Source organism: Petaurus breviceps, unplaced genomic scaffold, assembly GCF_028583685.1.
Source record: "Petaurus breviceps papuanus isolate PSGF00001 unplaced genomic scaffold, PetGlider_PUasm1.0 91119, whole genome shotgun sequence".
Classification (NCBI taxonomy): Eukaryota; Metazoa; Chordata; class Mammalia; order Diprotodontia; family Petauridae; genus Petaurus; species Petaurus breviceps.
In genome coordinates, this window is record NW_027187416.1 from 6817 (window position 1) to 18976 (window position 12160).

The 12160-nt window shown below is 44.7% G+C and overlaps 1 pseudogene; it reads right to left on the bottom strand.

Moving 5' to 3' along the window:
* Nucleotides 1-1926: 1926 nt before the first annotated feature.
* On the bottom strand, nt 1927-2633 carry LOC138154675 (large ribosomal subunit protein uL4 pseudogene; annotated as a pseudogene).
* Nucleotides 2634-12160: the final 9527 nt, after the last annotated feature.

Here is a 12160-nt window from a genome sequence, read left to right on the forward strand (position 1 = left end):
GAGCTTACGAGTCGGAAAGAGCTGCTCCTGAGACACTTGCTTTGTGACCCTGGGCAATCCAACTAAGCTCCCGGGACCCCTAAGATCTATCAGTTAAATAAAAGCTAATAGGTCCTAGGAGTTTACCAGATGAGTTCAGCCGAGCTGGCGATGAGTTCGCTGATCCTTTAAGTATTAACCGATTAGGTGAAGGTCCAGGAGATAACATCGGGCCAAGTTCCTAACATCAGCCTGGCCTTGTTAACGGATAACCATGAACTTTCGTGGCTGGGCGGCATGTCGGGGAGAGCCGTCTTCACCTGTGGTCTCCGAGGCTCCCTAGGAACGTGGCCTGCGAAGTCAGGCTCCTCATCGGTAAAGCGGGCGTGTCAGATGGCCCGTGGAAGCCCCTCTGTCGGGCTGGAGGCGCTGCCCGATGCCGCAGTGCCTGGTACCGTCACCGCACGGGGAGCGGGCACCGAGCCTCGCCCGGGCCTCCGCAGCCGCTGCTCTGAAGCGCTCCTCAGCCCTGAGGCGCCTCCAGGGCAGCTCCCTTCGAGCCTCCGCCAGTCCCGCCGCCTACAAGGGGCAGAAGCAGGCCCGGCGCTTCGGGTCTTCCGGCCTTTGACTCCCGATGTGTCCTGTGTGCGTCCCGTTAGACGGGGAGTCTCTTTAGAGCCGGCACTGGCGCTGCCCTTCCTTCCATTCCCAGAGGGCAGGGTCCCACAGTGGGGGCTGAACAAGGTTTGCTGTGGCCCTGACCTCTGTAACCACGCACACACCCACGCGCGCGCACGCACACACCTGGCCTCAAGAAAGAGAACATATTGGAATCTCATGGACCTTCACCTGACTGGTGAATGCTTAAACAATCAGGGAGCTCCTGGGATCTGCTGACTGCAGTGACTTAGAATTTCAAATCTCTCATTGCAGAAACGTCAGCTCTCCGTCCCCACTTCTGTGCACAGAGCGCTGCGGTTGTGTGTGGGGACTAAAGCTCGTGGGTTAACAGGCAAAAAGCAAAATGGAGACACACCCGGAGCCTGGCTGAACCCAACCCGACTGGAGCGGGCCAATCCCGGGGGGTGGAGCCAGGTTCCGGGCTTGGTGCGCGTCCCCTCGCCGCCCCGTCCCCCCGGCCCCCCCCGCCCCAATTTCACAGAGAAGGAAACCGAGGCCCAGGTGGGCGAGTGCGGTGCCTGGCCCCGGGGCACACAGCACCACAGGTCGGAAGCACGATTCCGAGGCGGGGCCCCTGATTCCGGTTCCCGGGTTCTCCCCGCGGCGCCCCACCTCTAAATAGGGAGAATGCTTTCCCCACCGCTTCTCCTCACGTCCGGCCGTGTTACGCCCCACGAGGCGCCGCGAGGCTGCGGCGGACTGGAACAATGGTGCCAGCGGCCACCGCCTCCGCTGTGCGCAGGCGCCCTGGGGCCGAGGGGCCTGCACGTGCAGACCTCGTGCTTCCAATGTGCGCAGGCGCCCTGGGGCCCAGGGGGACGGGCAGACCTCGTGCCTCCGCTGTGCGCAGGCGCCCTGGGGCCGAGGGGCCTGCACGTGCAGACCTCGTGCTTCCGCTGTGCGCAGGCGCCCTGGGGCCCAGGGGTCCCTCACGTGCAGACCTCGTGCCTCCGCTGTGCGCAGGCGCCCTGGGGCCGAGGGGCCTGCACGTGCAGACCTCGTGCTTCCTCTCCGGCCGGGCTCCAGGCCCGGGGCCCGGCCCTGGCCATTAGGAGGCCCTGGCTCCAGTCCTGCCGTGGGGCTGTGGCCCGGCGGCGGGCGGACCCACATGGCCCGGGCTTCTTGGCCTCCACAATCTCCTTTGGTGCAGCAGCTCTTTCGTTTTCTCCGACTCTGGTAAGGTCCGCGTTGGCCGCCTTGTGCGTGGGAAGATGGCAGCGACTCTCGGGGCAGCGGGCGGCGCCACGCACCGTCCGGGCCATCGGACTAGCGGGAAGCCCCCTCAGTCCCACCAGCAGCGTGGCTCCAAGGGCTCAGCTGACTCACATCAGGCGGCGTGACGCCGGCCACGCTCCCGAAGGCCTGGATGATGCCATGGCCCTCAGTGGGCATGAGCCAGCGCGCTCTCGTTTTACCCTCCCCAGCTCTCACTCCCCAGAAGCGCGGACCTTCTGACGTCATGCCGCGCCCCCCTGCTTCTCAAGCAGCCAGGCAGCTTCCTTGGTCTTCCTATGCCCGCTACTTCATCTTCAAGCACCAGAGGAAGTCCTGGGCTTGTTCAGTTCCACGCCCTTCCGATGTGACCAGTGCGGCAGGGCAGAGGCTGCCGGTGCAGAGCAGATGGCACAACGTTTGTGTGGCACTTCCTCTGCCATGCCGACGGCGCCCAGTCTTAGTAGGAGCGAACGTGCGACCTCCTGGGCACCCATTTCCAAAAGCACCCTGTCCCGGGCGCGAGGAATGCCAGCAGCAGCTCTGCCAGTGCCGCAAGGCTCAGCACTGCTCTGATGCCCTGCGGACTCACGGGAAGCATGAGGCTGCCGGTTGTTTTTCCTCAGGTTGGTATAAACAGAATTCACAATATCTGGACAAACAGGAGCCTTAAAGACAGCAGGCAAGGTAATGTCCTTGCCAGATACTTCCCCCTTTCCGGAGTTCACAGATGTCAAGGGGCGCACACAAGCCACGCGGTACTGGAGAGTAAGAGTAAAAATGTACTTTTCACTAAAACTTGCCCACCTGACAGGTTTGGTATGAGGTCAGATACCTGCAGAGCACTTAGCTCAGTGTCTGGCACAGAGTGGGCCTTAATCCTTTTCACTTTCCTGTCTCCCCTATGGTAACCTTTCAAATACTGGAAAACTGCCCTGAACACAGAAGGGACTGTTGTGTCCTTCGCTCTAAACAAAACGCTGTCACTGATGTAGCATTCCTCTACTAAAGTCCTCCTGTGATGTCTCATTGTGTGTGGACGTGACCTTGAGCTCTTGGAGGCTAGACCAGGGACTGCAAGCTCGGAAAGGTCCAACCAGAATAAAGACCAACCAAGAAACTACAAGGACCTCTCCTAATTGATTACTTACTTGTGTCTTTTGAGGACCTACTGGAAAGTATGGAGAGGCTCATCACCAAATTGACTGTGGGGTGACAGTAAATCCTGAAGACCACATGCTCTCCAGAGTGTTAGTAGGCTCCTAACTGGAGTGATCATGAAAGACACACCTTAACAAATCTGAATACTGAACCTGTTCCAGGAGAAGACATGGGAGCAATGGGAAGGATTCAAGAAGCAATCCTACAAAAGTAGTGACAGAAATTATGTGAAAGCATATTACATGAATTAAACTTTCTGGAATTACCCCGGAATTAGAATAAACAATGTGAGGTCAAGCTGTCATAACCAGAATAAAACTTTGCATTCCATAATCGACAGTAGGTCTCTGCAGCCACTCTTCTCTGCCCCCACTTCCCAATGGTCCTTGAAGAAGGTATCTGTGTTCTATAAAAATCGTTTGTGCAGCCATTTAACTAGTGACAGTAGAGTAATAATGAATGTTTACAAGGCCAGGTGGGCTGAAATGAAAGGGATACTAGCTAAAACAAAGAACAGTTCAACATACATTGCTCCTGTGAGAAAGTAAGGGATAGTGTAGCAGCAAGCACCCTAGCATACCCAGGATGGCTCCTAGCCAGATCTTCTTTTCTAAAGGAAAGCAACTCAAAATGAGTTAACAATCTTACTTTAATCAATCAAACACATATCATTTACCTAGTTTAGGGGAAAAAGTCAGCATTCTGAACTTCAGAGAATACAAACAGAAGTTACAACAGAAAATAATACAATTCAGCAGACAGGCTTCCAGCTGTCTGACCATTACAGCCATGCCTAGTCAGTTACCAGAGAAGGAAGCACCAACATCTGGGTTTTCAAAGCCGGGGGGCTCAACAGCTGCCCAGAGTCTCATCTGGCCAAATCACACAACTCTTCCCAAAGTGAGCCCCAAAGCAAAGCCTCATATTGGGTTATATATAGCCTTCTCTTGGGTCAGAGAATGTCACAAAGCTCTTGACCCACTACCCAATCACAAAGTAACAAGGTGTGGGTATTCCTGAAGAACAAGCCTCCTGCCACAGGCTCCATGTGACCACATTCAGCCTCTTAGGGGGCAGAGTATATTTTCAAATCAGGGAAGGTTCTCAGATTCACTTAAGCCTATCAAGGAGCCTAGGAGCAGGGAAGATCTTCAGGTTCCCATCATAGATGGAAATGATATCTATGTATTAAACAGTTTGAAAAATACATATTTACTAGGATAAAGGCAATTTTTTCCTGTCCTTTCTCATTGCTACTTGTTTTGAGCAGAGTGATTTTTAGTTTGGGGTTGTTTTTCTGTCCTCTTTTTTGCTACTGATTTTCTTGAAAGAAAAGCTTTTATTTTGTCTATCCTAGTCTTGGAGAGGTGCTCAAAGACAACTCCCCACTTTTTTTTTTTTAAGCAATCGGGGTTAAGTAACTTGCTCAAAGTTACACAGCCAGTTATTTCTGGGTGTGGTGCTGAGTATCTGAGGCCGGGATTCGATCCCAGGTCATCCCAGCACTGGAGCCACTGCTCTTACTCGCTGAGCCACCTGGCTGCCCCTAAGCAATTGGGGTTAAGTTACTTGCTCAAGGTTACACAGCCAAGTGTTTCTGGGTGGTTGCTAAGTGTCTGAGCCCGGGATTCGATCTCCAGGTCATCCCAGCACAGGAGCCAGTGCTCTTACTCACTGTGCTACCTGGCCGCCCTGAACTTCCCACTTCTTATCGTTTTCCCAGATATGTCTCACTGTTTTGACCTCTGAGAAGCACAGGAGTTCTTTTGCTTTGTCTACCTACCCAGGAACTTCAATGTACCCCAGCAAGAATAATCCAACAGGTCCTGGGGAAAGGAACCTTTATTGCCATCTTCTTGGAGGTACTGCAAATGCAGCCTCCATTCCTGTCTCTAATATTCTACTTCTGTGTGGGTAGGCCTTCTCCTTCACATGAATCATAGCCAATCATCTCCCTTCTTTGTGTCTTCTTTGTTAGTAGTATGTGAGATTTATGAGAAGATGTAAAGGAAAGGAATGAATAAGATTGAGGTAAAATTTGTTGTTATGAAAAATGATTAGCATATTTGCCTGTGAGTTATTTTCCCAATATGAGCAAGGTATATCTCTATACTTAATAAATTTACATTCCTGTTTTCGATGAAATACCTGTGTGACAATATTGTTCCGTGTAATCTATCAAAGTGCACTACTGAAAAAGTTAAATATTCCAAGTTCATGATATTCTTGGAATATGGGTAAAAGTAGGACTCTCCCTAACAAAAGGGAGGTTTGGATCCACATCGGTGGAGGGTGAATTCACAGACCCTTAGGTGAAGTTGAAGTAAAGCACACTAGTTTGATGGGCAGTTTTGTCACAAAAATAGCTCATATTGAACTTGAAATCAACTAGAACCCCTTTCTTTTTGCATAAACTATTTCCAGCTATATTCTGTGCCCCACCCCAACCTCTTAAACAGTTGATTCTTTAAATATAACTAGAAGATTCTACCTTTATCTCTATTAATTTTTTTCATTTGGTTTTATCCATCTTGGTTTTGTTTGCTTTATAATTACTATAATTATTGATTAATTATGAGATTTATCAAGTTAGCCCACCAAGATATTTTTGTAAACTAATTATATCATTCTATTATACCTTGGATGCTCCAACTCACTCTCCCAGAGCCAGGCTGACTGGTTCTCCCCTCAGTGTTCTAGGATACCCTGAGAGGTTTTTAGGATATCTTTTTTATTTACTGCCATGGATTCAAGCCCCCATTGCTTATGTTCTCAAACACTGTTAGGGTCCCATGATTAGTTCTATCATTCCTTTTAACCACTTAACATTGGTTAACTTTTACAAAAAGATATTTACTTTGAAGGCATAGCAATAAGAAAGTACAAACATTTTCCCCAACACCTTGGAGACATAAAACACCCTATTCCCTAGGTCTGAGAAGGTAGGGGCTAGGCTTAGCACTCTGTTCAGTTCTGACTTAACATTAGTCCTCCTAAGTTCATGTCCCAATGTGGCATGCCAGAGAAGTCCTGTTAAGTCCCGAAGATCACTACTTGCTACTTGTTCCTTGAGGAATTAATGTTCTATTGGCTTTCCTGATCTCTCTCAATTCTATTGCTTTCCCTTTGTCCGCTATTTATCCTGCATATACAGCTTGTTTGTATACACTTATTTTCATGTTTCATTAGAATGTGGGCTCCTTGAGGATAGGGACTATCTTTTACATTTCTTTCTGCGTCCAGTGCTTAGCACAGAGCCCAGCACACGATATCTGCTTAGCAAATTTTATTGACTGACTGACTAACCGGCTGGGAAACAAAAACTAGATTATCAGTCACTCCCTGATTTCTGTCTCTTACTCTCTCAACCTTTCTGAAGAGGCCAAGGACTGAGATTGGTTTCTTGAGTCCACATTGACTCAGATGAAGAAAAGGCCTTAAGGTCTCCACTCTTCTAACATGGTCTCTCATTAGTAGATGCTATGATGAAAAAAGTCAGCAAGATTCTCTAAAAGCATCTGAGGCAAAAAATGACAATGGCTGATACTGACATGCCTTTTTGAATGTTTCTAAAACCAATCAAAGAGCCACTAGAGAGGCTATTAGTTTTATCACAAGTCACAGAATGATGATACATTCGCCATAGACTTTGCAAGGCACTTCTCTTACACATCACCATGACTCTCCTCGAAGGAAGCTCTGCAGCATCTTCCTTATAGAGAGCTCTCATCAGTTAAGCATATTGTTGGGATCTGTGTGTGTGCCAAGACCTCAAAACACTATGTGTTATCTATCCCTCCCAGGTTTGCGTTAGCAAAAAAATTGGTAATCAAGCCATTGTGTCTTCATTCAAGTCATGATGAAAAATAATCGAATGGGATTAGACACACATTGGCATCATTCTAGGTATAGGTACTCAGCCAGATTCAAATACACTCTGTTCAGGTGTAGATAATTTGTTGTTGTTTTGTCTATTTAGTTGTGTCTGACTCTTTGTGACCCCATTTGATGTTTTCTTGGCAAAGATACTAGAGTGGCTTTTCATTTCCTTCTCCAGCTTAATTAACAGATGAGGAAACTGAGGCAAATAGGGTTAAATGACTTGCTTAGGGTCACACAGCTAGTGTCTGAGGACTACAAGGCAGGCAGTCTATTGTACCATCTAGCTGCTCCATGTGGCTGATGCCTTAGGTCCTAACAAAAGGCAGTAGAGGACCCATTTCAGAATAGGAAGACAGCAGGGGATCTAGGACAACTATTTATTTCCTACACTACACAAGAAATGCTTAAAATACAAAATTCATAAGCACCTAAGAAATAGGGAATTTGTGGAACATTACAAAAAGATAGAAAAGTGCAAAGTGTCTTTCTCTTGGTTCCAGCTATACATACATACATACATAACCTTGTTACCTAATAAGGAGCAGCTAGGTGGCACAGTGGATAGAGTTCAGGGCCTGGAGTCAGGAGGACCTAAATTAAAACTTGACCTCAAAAACTTACTAGCTATGTGACCTTGGGCAAATCACTTAACTCTATTTGCTTCAGTTTCCTCATCTGTAAAATAAGAAGGAAATGACAAATGACATCAGTATTTTTGCCAAGAAAACCCCAAATGAGGTCACAAAGAGTCAGATGTGACTGGACATCAGCAATGTTGCCTAATGATCAATGAGACACTGAACAAATAAAGACATGTTGTGAAGATAGAAAAGACAACTGATAATACATGCAAGTCAAGGAGAGTGAGTACTGTTTTGGGGAAAAGTGACTTTCTAGGTACACTATCTAATGGTGATCTAAATAAAAAAAATTATTGTAGTTGTCTCATTAAAGCACCTATCCATATTGAGCTATGAAGATTTTTACTGCACAGGCAGTTGCTTCACAGGGACCTTGCTAAGGCTTCTCCATGTCATTGCAATCATAGTAATCATTTTGCTACTACATAATCTCACACTTAGTGTTCCCACAACTTGAATCTAAGCACTCCCTGGGGGGCAATGGGCATTAACAAATATTTTAAAAAGAAAACAATAACTCATAATATCTATTACCTACTTGTTGTAGGTAATGTTTTCAAATCAATTTGTTAACACTAAATCTAGGAGTTTAATAATCTTAGATAAACAACAACAAAAAAGAAAACCCAAAGTACCTGAATTCTGTCTTATAATGACTAAAATTGACCTTGAAGATAAGATAAGGAAAAAGCATCTGCTGTGTAGAAGTGGGGAACAACGGGCGTGGAATACTGCATATACTACTGTCAGACTAGGTTAATGTTCTCATTAGATTTGCTAAACTATGTTTTTCTTTTTCAAAATAAATTCTTTGTTATATATTCTATGTAACTCTAGATTGGAGAGGGGTGGGAGCAATCATACATTTGGAAATGAAGAGGATACAAAAACAAGACACAGCAATAAAAATTATAAGAAAAAGTAAGGGAAAGGTTTACTTAGTCTGCTGTGGGGCTTTAAATGCACGAATATTATGAAAATTATTTGAGAAGCTGTAAGGAAGATGATCTAAAACAAAAGGTATTAATAAAAAATCACAACATATATAAAGCAAAGTTTGTTAATGAAATGGTTATTTTACCATGGAATTTTAAAGATATAAATATCATGCAAACTATTTGAGAAGGTGAAGAAAGACAATAACCTATAGGGCATGGTCTACCTACCTTTTTTTACCCACATTTGAATGTACCTATTTGAAAACAGGACAAAGGAATTGCTCAAATATACCTGACTCCTTGAAGGGTTTATATTTTCATGGCTAAGGTGGAATTCAAATTTTAGAAAGTTTAATGATGTTTGTTTTTAATCTGTGGATTGGGAAATAAGACTGCATTCATATACTTCTTTTGCCTAGGGTACCTTAGGAGGTACCTATGTGTTAATATTTGTGTTTTATGTGTTAATATTTGCTTTCCGATGGGGAGGATTGTAAATATTTGTCTAAACCTCTCTTTACCTGGTTGGCTTATCCCTCACTATACCTACACGTCTATTTCATGTACCAACTTCTTTTGAGACTAACCAAATCAAATGATGCTTCCTTGTTCCAGGTTTTTCTGAAAGGGCTGGCCCATCTCTTACCCTAAGTAGCCTGGGGCAGAGATTAAATTATAATCTACCTTTAAGGGGCCATGGAATTTGAGAGATTTATTGAAATTTTGGAAGTCATGGGGAGATTCAGTCATCCTGTAAAGTGGTGATGAAATTTTATTACTTTTGAATACTTAAGATGCAATTATTACATACCAAAATGCCATTTGAAATCATCCCAACTTTTTATGGGTCTATAAAAGTGTTTACATTATGTACACAGCAACCCTTATATGGTATAATATCCTTTTAAGTTTGATTTAATTATAGTATAGTAGAAGGAGTACCTGTCTTGAAATCAGCAGAAACCTAGGTTCTGCATTTGGGTCTCCTCTCAGGCATTACCAGATGTATGTGTGATCACGGCAGTTAGGTGGCACAATGGATAGAATCCTTGTTTTAGAGTCAGGGAGATACATCTTCATGAGCCCAAATCTAGCCTCAGACACTTACTAGCTGTGAGACCCTGGGCAGGTCATTTAACCTTGCTTGCCTCATTTCTTCCTCTGTAAAATGAGTTGGAGAAGGAAATGATCAACCAATCAAGTTGGCTGATTGATGGTCTTTTGTCCTCCAAGAGAGTCAAAATGACATCACTATGTTGGAGTCAAGGTATAGTGGATCTGACTCTGGCTAATTAGACCAATACGATCTCACAAGGCTCTGCCACAGGTCAGGCACAAATAGTCCATACGAATATTTGGAATATAAATGTCCCTAAAGTTTCACATCTCACATTTCTTTTGAGCTACTTGCAATTCTGCTTTGCTCCTAGAACACAGTGGCTTCTTTGAAGATGGGGAAATGCCATGACGGGCGATCCTTAGTCAGAGTCTACTACTGATTCCAAAGTTCTTCAGAGAGACCATGAGAGTGTACTTGTAATGCTTCTTCTGATCTCCTGTGAGTGCTTGCTTCGCATGAGTTCTCCATAAAAGTCTTCTCAGCAAACATAATTGGCATTCAAATGATGTGGCCAGCCCAGGGAAGTTGTGCTCTCTGCAGGAGGCCTCAATGTTCTGTACCTTATCTTCCTAGGTGATCTTCAGAATCTTCCTTAGATAATTAAAAAAATTCAGTTTCCTGCCATGGCGCTGGTAGACTGTCCAGGTTTCACAGGCATACCACGTTGGGGTCAGCACAACAGCTCTGTAAACCTTCAGTTTGGTAGGCAGTTTTAATACCTCTTCTTTCCCGCACTTTACCTCAGCGTCTCCCAAACACTGAGCTAGCTCTGGCAATGCATGGATCAACCTTATCATCTATGTGTATTTCCCTGGAAGGTATACTGCCAAGGTAAGTGAACTTACCCACAACATTCAAAATTTTTCCATTTGCTGTAACAGATGGTTCTTCTACATATGGGTGGTGTGGTACTGGCTGATGGAGAACTTGTGTTTTCTTTGTATTAATTGTTAAGCTAAAATAAGTACAAGTAGCAGAGAATCAATCTACATGTTGCTGTATGTCAGCTTCAGAGATTGCAGCTAGGTGGCACAATGGATGGAATGTTGGGCCTAGAGTCAGGAAGAAGAATCTTCCTGAGTTCAAACACAGCCTCAGGTACTTCTTAGCTGTGTGATCCTGGGTAAGGCACTTAGCCATGTTTGCCTCAGTTTCCTCATCTGTAAAATGAGCTGGAGAAGGAAATGGCAAACCACTCCAGTGTCTTTGCCAAGAAAACCCCAAATGGGATCATAAAGAATTGGACACAATTGAACAACAAATGTGTGATCATGGGCAAATCATTTAAACTTTTCTGAGTTTTTAATTTATGGGGATAATGATATTTCTACTCTCTCACAAGGTATTTAAATCTGCTTGGGGTGTGTATCAGCAATGCCATATTCACAATGCCTATAGAGATGACAAATATGCTGATATAATTATCCATCACAAAATACGTCAGGTTTGCCATTTGGGGAAATAAACTAGAAAATTTATTAAGATACCAAAAGACTGAGTCCCAAAACCAGAAAGTGAAAGCCATCAGAGTAGTTATGACATTGGCACAGGTAGATAAAGTAGAAAGCACCCACATTTTCAAGCCTTTAAAAACAGAACAGGCTACCTCAGGCAAAGGTCCTCCTCTCCCCACTCACAGCAACCACCCAGCGTGCTCCCAGCAGCTCCGGCCCCTGGCAGTCCTCAGCAGGAGTCCTAACTCAAAAAAAAAAAGGCAACCACCGCCAACTGCCAACCCCAGGACCGTTAGCTCGGCTTTTCACTTTCTCTTGCTCTGCTATGTCAGCACGTCCATGGGGCATGGGAGATCTTTAAATCCCATAACCCTTACAGGGTGAGGGAGAGTAGTTATAATTTCTTATTGGTGGTTACATTCTAACTTGGAATTTGTTGTTGCTGAGTCATTTCAGCATTTTATTTTCTTTGTTTTCTTCTTGGCATCCCTCCCTATTACTAGTTCCCTCCTTCCCCCAATGGAAAAAGAAAATAAAAGTAATACCCATAAAGTCAAGCAAAAATGGAGCCTCTAGGAATATTTTTACAAAGCAACTTCCAGGGTATGTCATACAGTAAATCCAGATTTACCTCAATTCTTCTATTCATGTGGCTTCTACGTACACCTTAATTACTGACACAATAACTGATCTTATTCCCATTTAGACTCTATTAGACATTAAAAGAGGCAGTATGTTGTGTAGAAAAGAGCACATTGGTTCTGAAGTAAGAGGACCTGCATTCAAATTACATCATTGATGCTTATTCCCTGGTGACTTTGGGAAGTTATGGTTGAGAGGTACTGTGCTAAATGGAACGATTTGGAATGTCTGCTTTCTATAGGGAAACTTAAGAGAAAAAGAGGCATTTGTTGTCCCCTGGCTCAAATTGTTCTAAATTTAAAAATCCTTTTAAAAGTCCTTTTGTTATCATTAAACAACTTTAATGACTTACTTAGCTAATGGTTGAAATGGCAAATTTATGACAGTTATCTCACTCTTGTGCATTATAGACTTGATATTATATTAAGGCCTATTGTATTCTAATAAGTA